The 16,019-nt window shown below is 41.3% G+C and overlaps 1 long non-coding RNA gene across 16 annotated transcripts in view; it reads left to right on the top strand.

Moving 5' to 3' along the window:
• The window catches only part of LOC105068042 (uncharacterized), a 41,481-nt gene that overhangs the window by 7,073 nt on the left and 18,389 nt on the right, over window positions 1-16,019 (top strand). For 7 of the 16 annotated variants that reach the window (XR_012501359.1, XR_012501366.1, XR_012501360.1 and 4 more), the window contains exons 2-3: window positions 6,575-6,657; window positions 10,591-10,688. The exons of 4 other annotated variants lie outside the window; for them this stretch is intronic. This is a non-coding gene — a long non-coding RNA (uncharacterized LOC105068042). The remainder of the gene's footprint in view (window positions 1-6,574; window positions 6,658-10,590; window positions 10,689-16,019) is intronic. 5 more of the 16 variants (XR_012501362.1, XR_012501356.1, XR_012501367.1 and 2 more) reach the window with 2 other exon arrangements.

Here is a 16,019-nt window from a genome sequence, read left to right as displayed (position 1 = left end):
GCACTAATGTTAAGACTAATGATTTATACCAAATTTTGGAAAAAGAAATTAAAAAAACAGAATCAATAATGACAGAGTATCACAAATCAGAAAACTCCGGCGATAACTAGCTTTTTTGGTCGGAGTTTTAGGGTCATGTTTTCATTCCTATGGATTCTCTTATGCTAATGATGTCTATTATCCAGAGTAAGGCTTCTAGTCAGGACTCTGTTTAATGAACCCTTAGAAGGAAGTCCCTTCTGAGTTCTCAGCATCTTCTTTTCATAGCCCTTAATCCTGTTTTCTATCAAAAAAGGAGGCTTTGTCTGAGTGTTTTATCAAAACGTTTCTACATAAGCACCAAGTAAGGGTGTTTAATTTAATCCTTATTACTTGAAAAAGATTACCTGTCAGTTTTCACCCACTATGAAGCAGAGAACCGAATAAACACAGGGTGACCATATAAATTCAAAGCTGACACTTGGATGCTGTTCCGTTTATATACCTTTTGCGTATGGTACTTACATAATAATAATGATTCACATTCCTAGAAGATAGTCTAGGTGCTAGGTCCGCTCCATGTACTACCTCCTTAATTCTCACAACGGCGTGAGGTAATTTCTGTTCCCATTTTTCACATGAAAACCCCAAAACTTAAATCACTTAAGAAAAAATTAAAACAATTTGTTCATAGTCATACACCGAGGAAACCAGGGAGCCGAAATTTGAACCCCCATAATCTGATGGGAAAAGCTCTGTCTTTCAATATTCTACTCTGCTACCTAATCTCAGACCCTTAGAACTGGTAAGGGCAGTGCTGCTTTCTGTGTTCCACAGGCTGTATCGCTGGGCCCTTCTGGGAAGGGCTACCTCCCTGGAGGCTGGTTCCCCTTTGTCACCTCCCCGCGGCACAGTGCACTCACGCGGGCCCTGCCGAGCCTTGGGCAGTTCTCTGAGGAAGGATGTAGTTGCCTGGACTCTTGGCTCTACTTCCCCTTGTGTTGTCGCAGGGACTATGCCCCTCTGTAGGCTTGTGGGTGGACTGGCCCCTCGAGGGCGTTCCGGGCCTTCAGAGGTGTCCGGTGCAGGTGTCCTCTCATTCCTAGCCCTCTTTTCCCACAGCTTGGCATCTTCCAGAATCTCTCCAAGCTTCTACTTCCCTAGGACCTATGATCATTCCAAAGAGAAAGAATAAAGTTCCAGACTCTCTCAGTTTCTCCCTTTGTCATAACAGGAAGTTTCATAGCTGCAGCTAAATCTGTCGGTTGTCAGTTACGTTTGGCTCCACTTGTGGACGTGGGCGCCTCCCAAAGGTTTTTTTCTTGGAGTTAATATTAGCTAAAGCAAAACACATTTAAAGCATTTGCTACCCCAAGAATTAATTTGCTTATGAAAACTGCTGTTTGCTCTACGTGAGAAATTCACAGTCACAGGAGTAATATAATTTTGGCCTTATTTCTTAGGAATAAACCAGACTATATTATGCTAAGTGGCAATGAATTATCTCAGAATCACCCTGTTTCCTACCCTGAGTGACAATGAATTATCTCAGAATCACCCTGTTTCTCCCCTTGCCCCAGGGCAGGGAATGGGGTGCAGTCGTGTGGGGAGATGAGGACATTTTATTTCACCCTATTATGTTTTCATTTTAGGCTTGGAGACAGAAAGCAGAGTGGCAAACCATGTAGGGTGGTGGCTTAGTAGGGAACAGAAATTTATGGGATTTTTTTTTTCTTTAATGGAGGTGCTCGGAATCCAGGACCTTGTGCATGCTAAGCATGTGCCCTACCACTGAGCTCTACCTACTCCCCGCTAGGGAACAGAAATTTAAACTAAGATTCTAACCCCAGGATTAATCAGAATTGGCAAGATTGCAAAGATTTTGTATCAACTGTAAATATAACTGCCATGATGCTGTCAACAGGAATTCACTGAATATTTAGGTATCAGACACTATACTTTCAGCACCCAGTAATTAGGACAAATGACCTCCAAGGGCAAAATAATGTTTTAACTTTGTGTTCTTCTCTAGGTGAGTGAAAAGGAAAAACTCTGTTTCTCCTCTCCACACTCTATTTCAAATGTGTGGGGGTTTTCCCACACGGCCAGTTCTCCAACTCCAGTGTCAGTGCTGACGCCGTCTACCTGGAGTTAGTGTCAGAGCCCGCAAGTTAACGGCTCAGTCCCACAAGACTTCCTCCACTTCAGAGGCCAGTCACAAGTCCCAGGCTGTCACCTGTACTTCTGACTAACAGACTAGGAATTGGAGTTCCCACAACCCCCTCCTCAGGTTCAATAATTTGCTAGGATGATTCACAGAACTCAGAGAAACCCTTAGGTCTACCAATTTGTTATATGATAAAGGATACAGAGGAACAGCCAGATGTGAGATACATAGGGTGAGGTCTGGAAGGGTCCTGAGCACAGGAGCTTGTGTCCCTGTGGAGCTGGGATGCCCCCCCATGCTCCTGGCACCTAGATGTGTTCACCAACTCAGAAGCTTTCTGAATCCCACACTTTAGGGATTTTTATGGAGGTTTCATCCCATAGACATGGTGGACTATTAACTCAATCTCCAGCCCCTCTCCTCTCTCCAGAGAATGGGGGTGGGGCTGAAAGTTCCAAGCTTCTAATCATGGCTTGGTCTTTCTGGTGATCAGCCTCCATCCTAAAGTTATCCAGGAGCCCACTAAGAGTTGCCTCAGAACAAAAGATGCTCCTTTACCCAGGAAATCCTGAGGGATTTAGGAACTCTGTGTTAGAAACTAGGGTCAATGACCAATTACTAAAACAAAAGATGCTCCTCGTGCTCTTATCCCTGAGGAAACCCTTAAATTACAAAAGTTTTAAGAGCTCTATTCCAGGAAGCAAGGGCAGAGACCAATACATTGTTTCTATTATTTCAATTTCCTTCTCAATAAAATAGGGACTTTTTCTAGGTAATTTGATATGTCTTTCCTGCTTGAAGGAAAAAAAAGAAAAGACCAAAAAGAAAAAGGTTCTCATTTTTATTTCATAAATAAAAATTAAGATTTTTTTTCTAAAGATCTATGTTTTCCACTCTGCCGATGTAGAATCCTAAATTTTTACTGGAGAAAACTATTTTAGGGAAAAGAATAAGTAAAGGACATACTAGAGTTCATTTTCGCTGAATGATGACATCTCTTCAGCTCAGAGAGGGGATGAGGTAAGGAGAGAGAGCAGGGGCTGGGGAGGTAGGCGTGAAGCAACACCTTGAGTAGCCTGGTCGCATCAAAATCCCAGGAGCTCTTCCCTCTGTTTCAGCCTCACACCTCACAGGAGTTGCTCCCAAATGTGAGATGAATGCCTTTGTATATGAATTCAGAAATAAAGAGATTTGACAAAAGGACATCATGTGTTAGTTTCCTAGGTCTGCTATAACAACTGCCCCAAGCTAGGTGGCTTTAACAAGCAGAAATTCATCGTCTCACAGTTCTGGAGACTAGAAGGACCGGATTTGTAACTGGACAAGGCGGGTACTAAACACAAGTCTGGCTGCTTGCTGTTCAGAAACACTCCAGTACTCAAGACAAAAGTGTTGGTGGAAAAGGAAAAGTTGCTTTATTCAGGAGGCCGGCAACCTGGAAAGGTGGTAGACTAACATCCCAAGGCCATGTCCAAGTTGCAGGTTAGGAGACAGGTTTTAAAGGCTGGGTGAGGAAGGGGGCTGCAGGGTGCACGAGCAGCTTATGCACAAGTCTCAGATTGGTTGGCATCAAGGCGAAGTTTCGAGCACCACCAGTCTTCTGGTTTCAATCTGTCTGGGTTCTACATGCTTGCGGTCAGCAGTTCTTATCTGTTAGGGGTCTGCTTCCTGTAAAAACAGCTTAGGAATGTGTGTCAAGCCTTTATCTGTAACCTTCAGGGAACTGGGAGTTCGGAGATTCTGCTATGTGGTGGTTCATAATCTAAATTGTTACCAGTGTCCTGGCTCGACAGCTATTCTTTGTTTCTGCGTCTTCCCATTTCCTAGCCGTTAGCTTTTGAGCCAGCCTTTTGAGACTCAGGAGAGGCCTGGGAGACCAAAGCGATAAAGCAAAAGGCTTTTGCCTTCAAAGGGCAGGGACACCGGGGCTTGTATGTGGCTTCAGCCCCCCCTTTTCTTTGATATTCTTCAGCCTTGAGGGGAGCAGGTTCGGGACAAGAAGGGGAATAGAAGTTTGGATAGAGAGGTTAATTGTAAAGTCAACAGAAGAACTCGGTTTTGGAGGGAACTCTGTTTCAGATTAAGGTGTCAGCAGCATTGGTTCCTCTGAGGGCTGGGGGTTAGACTCTGTTCCATGCCCCTCCCCCAGCTTCCGGTGGTTGGCTGGCAATTTTGGCATCCTTGGTCTGTAGATGTACCACCCCTACCCCTGCCTTCATCGTCACATGACATTCTCCCTATTTATGTATCTTGTGTCCAAATTTCTCATAAGGGCACCAGTCACATTGGATTAAGGGTCACCCTAACGACCTCATTTTAACTTAATTACCTCCATAAAAACCCTGTTCCCAAATAAGGTTACATTCTGAGATTTGGGGGGTTAGGACGTCAGCATTTCTGTTTTGGAGGAAATAATTCAATCCATAAAACAGAGTCACAACATCATGAACTAACAGCCTTTCTGAACAGGATCTATAAATAGTCTGAGGGTTCAAGCTGGGACAAATGCACCAGATTCCCTTCAGAGCAGGATGCAGTCCCTCAGTTTGTACCTCCTTTTTAAACTGAGCACTAATTACTTATTACTTTTATATTTGCTAATGCCCTTTGAGTGCTCAGTACATGTGATTCATTTTATTTTTCTTAGAAACAGAACTCTTTCAAAGCCCTGTCTGAATGTATTCAAAAGGAACAAACAAAGGTAACTGAATTGGTGACACTTTGGGTCTTGTCGTAGAGAAAAGTAGGTCTTATTCAACAGAGCGTAGAGGACCATCCTAACTTACTGAGGACTCACATTCCCTGACGGTGGATTCTAAAACCATGCACTTGGTGAAAACACAAAGATAAAATTGAAAGAGACAGAACTGAGTGAGCATGTATCAGTTTAGAAACACCATTAAAAATGTCCCCACACTCTGAACTGCTGATAACATGGTAGTTTGCTAACAGTGAGGAAGTACCTTTTACTATGTATAGTCAGCTTTCAATGATCCCTGGGTATCCCTGATATCCGTAAGTCAATTTAGTTCTGAGGGTAGTTATATACCAGTGTTGGGGGCATCCTTGTACCACAATTCTGTAGCATCACTCACAGCTGATCCGTGGAGAGCTAGTGACCTGACTTAAGAAAAGGTGGCTGACAGGATAAAGTAGGGGCAGGGCATAAAGAGAATCATGGGTAGAGACAGAGATGCCAACAAAGGGGGGAGCTTGTCCTCTTGTTCCTTGCTGATCTGTAGAATCTACAGGCCCACTTTAGAGTTTCTGCTGGAACACAGTGAAGTGTGGTGAGAGAATTCCTTGGAAAGCTTGACAAGGAATTCAGAAGAAGAGCATGTTTGTGAACATGGAGGAAAGTGTCTATTTCTTATTTAGATATTCTGAAATAGTGTAGCCTGTTCCTGTGGGGCCTACAGGCCCCAAAGTAAAGAATCTTTGGGAAGAGAACCCATGAGTTGTGAGGCTTCATGGGAAAGAATGTGGTGGTTAGGTGGGGGGCAAGATTCCTAAAGCAGCTCAGACAGCCACAGGGCCAAAGGGGGGCCCCCCACCCAGAAAAAAAAAATACTGCAGCAGGGGTGGAGGGAGAATATCCTTAGTGTTACTAAACCAAACCTGTGCCCACGTGCTGTAAAACCAATCCCTGACACCAGGTTGTGGTGAGGGGAAATGCAGCATTTATTGCAGGGCACCAAGCAAGGAGTCCAGGTAGCTAGTGCTTAAAAGACCTGGACTCCCAGAAGGCTTTCAGGGAAAGGTTTTTAAAGACAAGATAAGGGAGGAGGGTTGCAGGGTATCCATCTGCTCATGGACATTTTTCTGATTGGCTGGTGGTGAGGTAATCAGGAGTCAACATCATTGACCTTCTGGTTCCTACCAGTCTGGGGTCTACATGCTTGTGGTCAGCATATAGTTAACTTCTTCCACCTGGTGGCAGTTTCAGTGTCAGCGAAACAGCTCAAAGGATGTGGCTCAGAATTTTGTCTATAGCCTCTGAGGAGGAACTTAAAGGTCTTTGACTTTGTTTAATGACTAAACTATTCCTATTTTGTCTCACTTGACCTGCTTCCTTTCTTTCTGTGTTTTCTCACTTCTCTGATTAAATGTACTCTTTGGAACTTGAGGAAGCCCTAGGAGGCCAGTTTTTCTACAGATAAGAAGCAGGTGGAGGACATAGGGTGGGGGAAGTGGTCCGTTAGAGAAGGCCCCTTGGGGTCCTGCTTGGTTACATTGGGACAGCTAAGCACCACTTCAAGAAACTAAGCACTCATCCTCACAGAGACCACTACATCCATTGAAGCCACCATCAAAGGACAGAGCCATTCCAAGTCAAGGAGGTTCCAGAAATGCCTTACGCCTTGGTCTTCTATATGGATGGTTTTGCAAGGTAACCTCTGATTCTCCTGTCCCACCCCCTGCCCCCAGCTTCAGAGGAAACAGACCCGAGGAGGAAGGGGAGCAGTGGAAGGGCATGCCACGCTTCATCGGCCCCCTCCTGTCTTGAACTGGTAAGCCTGTGTTTAGTAATTAAAAGTGACCAGAAAGTTATGGACTCTGTCCAAGACACTATCCAAGAAATGGAAGAGAGATTTAAGACAGCCTAGTTGGAGGTAATAATTAGAAGAAACAGAGCAGGTTAAGCTTTATAACGTTTGCATTGTAAACACTCTTGAATCAGCAATAGTCCTGTTCTCTGAAGGGATCTTCAGGGCTGACATGCTAGACATAGCTGAAGACTACATGTTAGACCACAGAACTTTTTTAAAAAGTCTTCCTTTTGGGCTGTTTTCAGTGTTTGCTCCTCTAATCTAAGGGTCACTATTTAATTATTATCTAAGAATCCCTGTTTCAATGTATTTTTTAAAAAACACTTAATATATTAGTAATTATTTAATACATATTTAATAATATAGTAATAATTTAATATATATTGATTAGACAGAAGCCATATTAAGTGTTGGCAGTATGAATATAAAGAAGGAATTGCCCCTGTCTGTGAAGAAGCCATTGTGTGTATGTGCACTTATAAATGCATAATTACGCCTCGACCAGAGAGCTACCAGACATAGCAGAGAGTGGGTAGAAGTGTGGGGTGGCTCCCAGGAGGAAGCCGTTAACTTCCCGGGGAAATCAAGAGAGGTTTCACAGAAAGCATGACGTTTAAGCTGGTTCTTGGAGGAGGTGCACATGAAGCCCATGAAAACCACGTCAGCCTTTCACACCTTGCTCAGGTCAGTTTATCAGGTTGTTTTCCCACCTGGCAGTTAGATGCCAGCAGGGCGGGGAAGTTCTGATGGGAGGAAGGAGTGCCACAGAGACAAGGCCCTGCAGGAAGGGAAGCCTGGAAGACAGGACTCCCGGAGTCTCCCAAGGGCAGTAGCAGGGTTACCAGGAAGAAAAGCGCTGCCAGAAGTGAGGGGGACCAACACTGTGGCCCAGATCAGTTTACTGAGGTCTGTTCTGGTTCTGTTGGTATATTTCAGGGGTTCTTTTTACAAGTATACTTTATTTAGCAGGATCAATCAGTGACCAGAGAGGACAGTCATTGATTCTTAAGACTTCCATTCGAAACAGCGTGTGCAAAAGCGTAGAGAGACACATAGAGCATTAAACAAGGGCTGAACCAGCCGTAAATTCTCACCTCGGGACAAGGAGGTGAGCTTATACAGAAGCACAGTCCAAGTTCTCTGCATCTTTAGAGCCCTCTGCAGCTTTGATGATCTGCTCTATGTTTTTAAAATTTCCAGTTTCAAAGATGTGTGATGCCAGAACATTAGCTAATTGTGGGACTTGGAGCAAGTTTCAGAGAGAGCCTATGTTTTAAAATAACCCTAAAACTAGAAAGTTGGAATAAATTGTCGCCATGATCCTTTCCAAAGATATCTGTTTTATGACTATTTGAGGTTAGTTCAATCAGTGCTAACGACACCATAGTCAGATTTGTAGCACTGGCTGAAATTCATTCATTTAAAAACTATTTGGTGAGTATCTATTCATAAGGTTGCCAGATAAAATGCAGGGCACCAGGTTGGAACTTCAGATAAGGAACAATGACTTGTTATAAGAATGTTCCATGTGACATTTAAATATGCAGAATATTCAAATAATGTACTTAAAATTAGTCTTTAATTGAGTATCAGATTTTACTAGGTATCCTTTAAAATATTTTTTTCCCTAAATCTGTCATTCTTACTATCAAAAGCTAGGCTCTGGGAAAGATGAAACTGTGAATCAGGTATAGATCCTGCCTTTGAATCGAAAGAGACTTAAGTATAAATACTGTATTACAGAATGAAAAGTAAAAGTTTATAAGAAACATACAAGAGAAGGCTATAAAAGCTAACAAGAGGGCAAAATCACTTCCAGGCTTGAGAAGCAAGGAAAACATCTGTGGCTAAAAAATATTGCCTGCCATATCAGTAAACAAATGATGCTGCAGCCATCAGCCATCAGCCACTACCCACCGCCCCGACCATGAACCAGAGGGAACTCAGGGCAGAGACAAGCAGGCAGCTGTCCGCTGTCCAGTTCTCAGCCACTGCAGCCACCCCCAGTGGTACGCCCTGAGGGCACTCAGGGTAGGAAGCATGGGATACTGGCCCTAGAAAGCTAAGGTGTATATCAAAGGAATGATTTCAATAAGCTCAGACTCTTGCATCTTCCCATACATAGAAAAATACTAAATTCCTTAACTTGAGATACCTGGTTTTCTTTAAGTAACAGTAAACTTTTGATGTTCCGACGACCTGGCTTTGTTGCAAAAACTCCTGTATATCCTGGCTTCTCCCTTACCTCTTTGGAGCAGTCCCTTAGAATTCTCTGAAAGGCTGCCTCCCAGGCTTGAAGTCCTCAGGATGTCGGCTGATTAAAACATAATTCTCAACGTTTAGGTTGTGTGTTTTTCTTCAGTGGACACATCTGAGTTGGGCTGAAACCGATGGCAGGACTAAGGCATGTGCATGTAGTAAGGGAGTTGGGGGGCTTCCTGGAAGAGTCCATGGCCTGAGTAAAGTCTTGGAGGGAAAACACCGAGTGAGAGAGAGCAGCTACTCACTTAGTTTGACTGACCTGGTGAGTGAAGGGAAATAATTGGAAAGGTGAGGTAGGGCCATACCATGGGAGCCTGGCCAGAGACAGGAGAGATGGAGGCCAGAAGTCTGAGTAGGCCAGGGAGTTGGATTTGATGCTTAAAGGCCTTTGATCCAGAGTGACACTGCACACCAAACAGACGAGGGGGAGTATGATGGATCATCTCAAGCCAATCACCTCCAAGAAAGAGTGGCCCATTAGTGTTGTCTTTGTCCACAAAAGGAAACATACATCTTAACAAATGTATTAAGTGGAGAGGAAATGTGCTAACGTGGGAAAACCACAAGTGTTGGTGTGAAAACGTTCCGAGTTCTAATCGCATTCCCCCTCTGACCTTAAGTTATTTCTCGTCTCTGAATCATGGTTTCCTATCTGTAACACATGCACTTGTTACACTTGGGGGTTCTGAGTAGGTAGCAACGTGTACCTGGAACACGGTAGGAGTTCACCAGATACGAATTACCCAGTGAGTTATTATTTTACTTGCTACTTATTCCCCTCTATCCTCCAGAGTTTCTTATTTTATTATAATAGGTGAAGATGCTATCAGTAAATAGAAAACTTCCTTTCAAAATATTTATTTTTTTCTCTTTATAGAAAAGTTAAATATTTTAAAATAAAGAACAGCATACCCATCTGAACTGAAAAAAAAAAAACAGGAAGAACCGAGAAGCCAATATTTGGAATTCTGTGGCCAAATATTTGTTTTAAATTGGTTCCCTCAAAACCAAAGAAAACTAGGTTCCTTCCTAACTTAAAAATCATCGGATTAGAATGGATATCCTGGGAAGGGCTTGAGTGTCTCCGGGTAATTATTAAGTGAAAGCAGACATTTCTACTTATTTATCTATGGTCTGACCAGATGATGTGAAAGTTACAGCTCAGCTAATGAACCAGGGAGTCTCATGGATGCTCTGGGCTTGATGGAATAACAGCTCATGTGGCGTATACAAGCCAGAGGCAAGGGGAGACTTGAGCAATAATAGGAGAGTTTATCCCTTGTAAAGATTCATCCTAGATGATTCTTCTGGTTTCTGTTTTTCCCCCTAGAATTCGGTCTCAATGTAAAATGGGCCACAAAGACTGATGATAAATTTGTTCTCAGAGAATAGCACCTCGAGGAAGAGTGACCCAAAGTGCCCTGCATGGTCTGAAATAAACACCATTGCTGAAATTGTTTACAGACAGTGTTAACCATTTGGGCATTTTTCTTTCAAAAATGAATTATCATCCAGTAACTACCTTTACTCATATCCTTTCTCTTTGACCTCATTCCTGTCCCCATTGCGGAGATTCTGAAATAAATTTGCAGCTGAAGAAAAACCACCCTTCCCCTTGTCTCTCCCCAGCAGGTCTGCCGTTGGCGCGCAAGCTTCCTCCTGTGCACAGCACAACGTGGGCTGTGCCTTAGGTTCATTCTCATACTTTGCATTTGGGGTCAGTAAACTTGGTAAGTGCACAGCTGTGACACAGTAGGACTCCTAAAGACTTTAAATGCATGGACGTGATGTTATCAGTCCCAGAAGGCTAGCCTTTGAGTGATCTTCTTGGGTAACATTTTTGGCAGTGCTTCTTCCTTGGTCTTTGATAATGTTCTGAGTCTGTGTTTGTGAGACTCTCAAATTTATTTCCAATTAGATAAAGGTGACCTTCCCCTTCTCCAAGCGGAATGTCCCATGAGACCCGAGAATCCTGTTGAGGCCTAACACAGCTGTCCTTAGTTAACCGCTAGAGCACCTTCAGTCTGAAAATAGCTGACACAAAAATAAGACTGCGACACGAAGGGAGAACAGAATGGTCAGGCACACCGCACCACATTTTTTATCAAATTATTTGGGTTAGGATTTGAAAACCTGGTTAGCGCTGTAGCATTAAGAGACACTTTGAATTTAAAGTTAGATGGAGAAACTGAAAGGAGCTTAATCACAGAGCTTAGAATTAGGAATAGTCATATTCAGGATGGAAGCTTCTTGGGCTCAATGTCTGGGAACACTGAGATTAGGCTGCTTTACAATGTCGCTCTTATTTTTCTGGGTGGTCTCCACGTTAGGAGAACAGCCTGTCACGTGGGTAAGGCTGATTTCAAGACCATTGGCCTCCTTCCCATCTATTCTCCAAGAATTAATCCCCTAAGACTCACGACTGTCAGTCATGCTTTGGGAGTGAGATGGCAGAGTGATCCCTTCCTTTCTACTTGACTTTCTGCCTCTCTAGAAGAGGGCCGATTTTACTGCTTACCTTGGGAAACATGAAAGTTAAACATGATAACTAGAAATGGTGGATGAAACCAGCATTGGATGCTATGAAGTTGAACATGGGACTTGATATTCTGGAGTAATGTGTACTCTTTTTTAAAAGCAAACACATATGGGTCATTTTAGAAAGGTTAATTTCTGCCACCTCTCCAAAATACAGGTGTAATTTCAAGATTTTGCAGGTTCGGCTCCAGACCACTGCAATAAAGCAAGTGTCACAATTTTTTTTTTTTTTTTTTTTTTTTTAGTTTCCCAGTGCATACAAAAGTTATGTTTACAGTATGCAGTAGTTTATTAAGGGTGCAATAGCATTCTATCTAAAAAAATACATACCTTTATAAAAAATACTTTAGTGCTGAAAAATGCTAACCATCATTTGACAATGCAGGGTTGCCACAAACCTTCAATTTATTAAAAACACAGTATCTGAAGTGCCAGGAAGTGAAACCTAATAAAACGAGGTAAGCCTGTATTCCCAAAACAATGACAGAGTAAAACTGTCATTTAAAACACCAGAAACACCATTTGTGGAAGAAGACTTTTTTTCCCACTCTTTCAGTTAGGAAAGAATGATACTTATTAGATCAAAATCAGAGAGCAATGATGTTTACTCAGAAGCCATAACACTGGACTCTGGGAAACAGAGTCCAGATCATTATTTTTCAGAATTTCTCTTCTCAGTGACCTGTAGAGGGTTTCCTTCCACGAGGAAACACCCCAGTGTTGATGTCAGATTCCTCATCAGCAAAGAATTGTACCTTCTACCTTGTACCTATCATGTGCTTCTCGCTGTTCAAGGCATTTTCACATGCCCTCCTTCTTTGTTTATTAAAGTAATAACCCTGTGATGGCATTACTATTTCAGAAGACCTCCAAATTTGAGAAAGACACCCAAAAAAAAAAAAAAAAAGGGAGAAACATTGGTTGCTATTCTCCAACTGGCTTCTCTACAGCCTTTTCTTCCCAATATTTAAGAGCTATAATAAGGAAGGAAGACTGGCATTTTAAACACTGGGGTTTGCTCAAGGAGAATTCACTCTTCTGCTAGAAGAGGGTGACTTGTTTCTCCAAGGCTGACGTGTGTACTGTCCACCTAGACTTTATACCATCCAGCTCCTTTTTGCCTCCTTCCAGTGCCTACCCCGAGAAAACAGAGAATATACTATTGACTTAATAATTCTTACAAAACACAGTGTTTGAATTTCAGAATAGGGACAAGGGAAACACACAACAGGCCGTCTCTCAATTCTGTGCTTCTATCACAGAAATCTGAGTGTTCTTTTAAAGGGCACTATGGGTTTTTTTTTTCCTTCCAACAGCCACAAGGTAAATAATGATCTACCTAACCTGCATAATAGCAGTCAGTAGAGTAATTTGGAATTTAACTGTTACATACATAGATGTATGTACATGCCCTGCCACTCCAAATGTAATATATATTTCATATGTCTATGGCCTGTATCCCCTTCGTTCCTTGTACTGGGCCTCGTATATTTTTAGTGCTCAATAAATATTTGTCAAAATCAATCAGAAATGAAATGAAAGAAATAAAAACTTCTATCTATACGCCTATCCATAGTAAACAGTAGTAGCAGTATTTTTCTTTCAAAAAAAAAAAACCAGAACAACAGTTTCCAAGAAAAACCACTGTTCCTTGATGACTTGGCAATCAACAACTCCCAGCTCAAAAAATAAAATGAGATAAAGCAAAACATTAGCTCTGTTGTTAAAATGTCTTCAGAATAATTTGTTCATCATAAAGTCAGTTATGATTGAATTGTGTTTTTATGAAACTCTTGGGAATATATTTCGTTTTGCTCCTTGTTCTGATTTCACTTGTAATAGGATGGAATTCTCTTTCTCCCTTATTCCTTTGTCTCTGCGCTGCCCATTTCTGTGAAAAGGAAGATGGGATTAAAAATAAAAAAAGGTTGAGACTTGGCTAGTATAACAAGTGAGAGTCAATACATCAAGAGAAAGCTTTCTTTTTTTCTTTTTTCTGGTTTTTTTTTTGTTTTTTTTGTTTGGTTTTTTTGTTTTTTGTTTTTTTTTTTTTGGTCTTCTAAACACCATGCTCTGAAGAATTTAAGGGTCAAAATGCCTCCCCTGAACATTCACAGTGTCAATCTGATGTCATCCATCAAGGATGGAGCCAGGATATTTGCTTAAAGCCCTGATCCTTGATGCATTGATGGTGCACCTCCAAAGTGGATTCCAGGACCTGGGACTGGAGCGGGGATGGGCAGAAAAGGAAGAGAAAAAAAAATGGGAGGAAGACTGGAGGGACAGAGCAACTTGCATGTCCTGATCTGGCAGTATAGTATGGTGGTTATTGTCACCTCTGGAATCTGATGCCTAAGTTTGAATCTGTCACCCTATTAAATGAGGGAGTTAATAGACCTGAATTCAAAGAGTTATTTTAAGAGGTAAATGAATTATTCATGTAAATTCCTTAGAATAGTAGGTGACAAGTAATCATTTTATAAATGTTAGCCATTATTATATGAGTCAGTCTGTATTGAATTAGAAGGTGTTTTGATGGGGAAAGAATGCAAGCATTTTGACCCCTCTTCTGGACCACATATGTGTGTTGGATCAGCTAACAAAAATTTCGGTTTGTCACTACGTGACAATCCCCAATTTGCTTGGTTTCCAAATTCCCTACATAGCACAGTGATGACTTTAGTTTTCCCATTAACAGGAGACTATCACCTTCTTTGCTGATTCTATAAATCTTTTTGAAGAACTAGTTCAAGCTCCCCCCACTTTTCAAAACTACATAATTTATTTCTTGAACTAAGTTCACTAATGGAACAAGTTTTCTATTTTTAGTTTTCAGACATATTTTTTACATAAAATCTTGTGCTTTCTTTTTTACTCAAAGTGCCATTAAAGCAAATGCTTATAATATACTATCAAATTTTTAAAACACAGGGCATAATACCATATGTACACGTTAACTCTGACTGTTTATTATAGTTGCCTCCAGAGTAAGATTATGGACAACTTTTGACTGCCTTTTTATACTCTTGAATATTTTCTAAATTACCTTAATATCCTTGAATTACTTTGACAAGCAATTAAAGCATTATTTAAATGTTTGTGTTCCCTCCAAAATGAAAGTTATCCAGACTAAATTATAAACGGAGAAGTAAAACTAAAAAGAAGGGCCTGGTTTCCCTTGGAGCGTATCCCTCAGATTAATACTGCCAGTGATTTTACTGCCAGTCTAGGATTAAATGGTAAAAATAGATGATACCAATATATTTCAAATGTTGTTCTGTCAGAGTAACCTGGCCGACAGGACCTGAACACATGGTATTTTCTCTTTCCTTAATACCATTTAGTCCACATCACAAAGACTCCATTTATCAGTTCCACAAATAAGATGGTTATTCTGCATTGGGCCTATAGACAATCCCAGATTTTTTTCAGAATAATGAGAAAGGAGGAGATAGAAATGAGTCCAATCCTAAATGTTGTATAACAGCAAAACCGTTTCCATTTGGGGTTGGAAAGTACGTGCTACAACATGGATTAACCTTAAAAATATGATATGTGAAAGGAGCCATGTACAAAGACCATATATTCTATGGTCCCATTTATATGAAATGTTCAGAAAAGGAAACAAAAAGACAGAAAGCAGTGGTGGTCTGGGGCTAGTGAGAGTGATAATGAGAGAACAGACTACAAAAGAGCTTACAGGAAAATATGGGGATGATTTAAAAAAATCTTAATACTAGTGAGTGGTGATGGTTGAAAATCTCTATAAATTTACTAGAAATCATTGAATTGTATACCTAAGTCAGCGAGTTTCATAGCATTTAAATTATACCTCAATAGAGCTATTCCAAAAAAGTTAAAAAAAAAAAAAATAAGGAATGGTGAAGACCAAAGTCTCTGATCAAGTCTGCCTTTGTGTATTTAGCAAAAGACTGAGTTGCACAATGATTATTTTTCCTTCTTGTCTGACTTGATTAACTCTGCTTTCAATAGTAAAAAGTTTATGGGAAATTTAAATGCTTAACTCCCTAGAGGACTTTTGACTTTCCTGTTGTCCTCAAAGGAGAAACATCCAAATAACAGATGCAAAAAATTCATTAATGATGAAAACTGTAGAATTAAAAAAAAATTTAAGACAGGTTGCCAGTAATTCTTTTTATCTCTCTTCTCAACAGATCTTTTCACTTTCTGAAGTCCCTACAGACTAAATCAACCATAGTGGCATGTCTTAGCCAGTCAGGATGCTGTAACAAATAGACCCTGGGTGGCTTAGACAACCAACATTTATTTCTCACTGTTCTGGAGTCTGGGAAGCCCCAGATCAAGATGCTGACTGATTCAATTCCTGCTGAGAGCTCTCTTACCTATTTGCAGGTGGCCTCCTTCTTGCCCACAGAGTGCTCAGCTCTTGCCCCAGACATGAACTGGTTTCTCAGTTCCAGAGTTAAACATGTCAGCCAGTTTGGCTACTGACTCATGAACTATGGATTGTTAGCTCCATTATACAGACGAGGCTATTTGCT

The sequence above is a fragment of the Camelus bactrianus genome, chromosome 21 (assembly GCF_048773025.1).
Source record: "Camelus bactrianus isolate YW-2024 breed Bactrian camel chromosome 21, ASM4877302v1, whole genome shotgun sequence".
Taxonomy (NCBI): domain Eukaryota; kingdom Metazoa; phylum Chordata; class Mammalia; order Artiodactyla; family Camelidae; genus Camelus; species Camelus bactrianus.
This window is presented reverse-complemented; position numbering and strand designations above follow the sequence as displayed.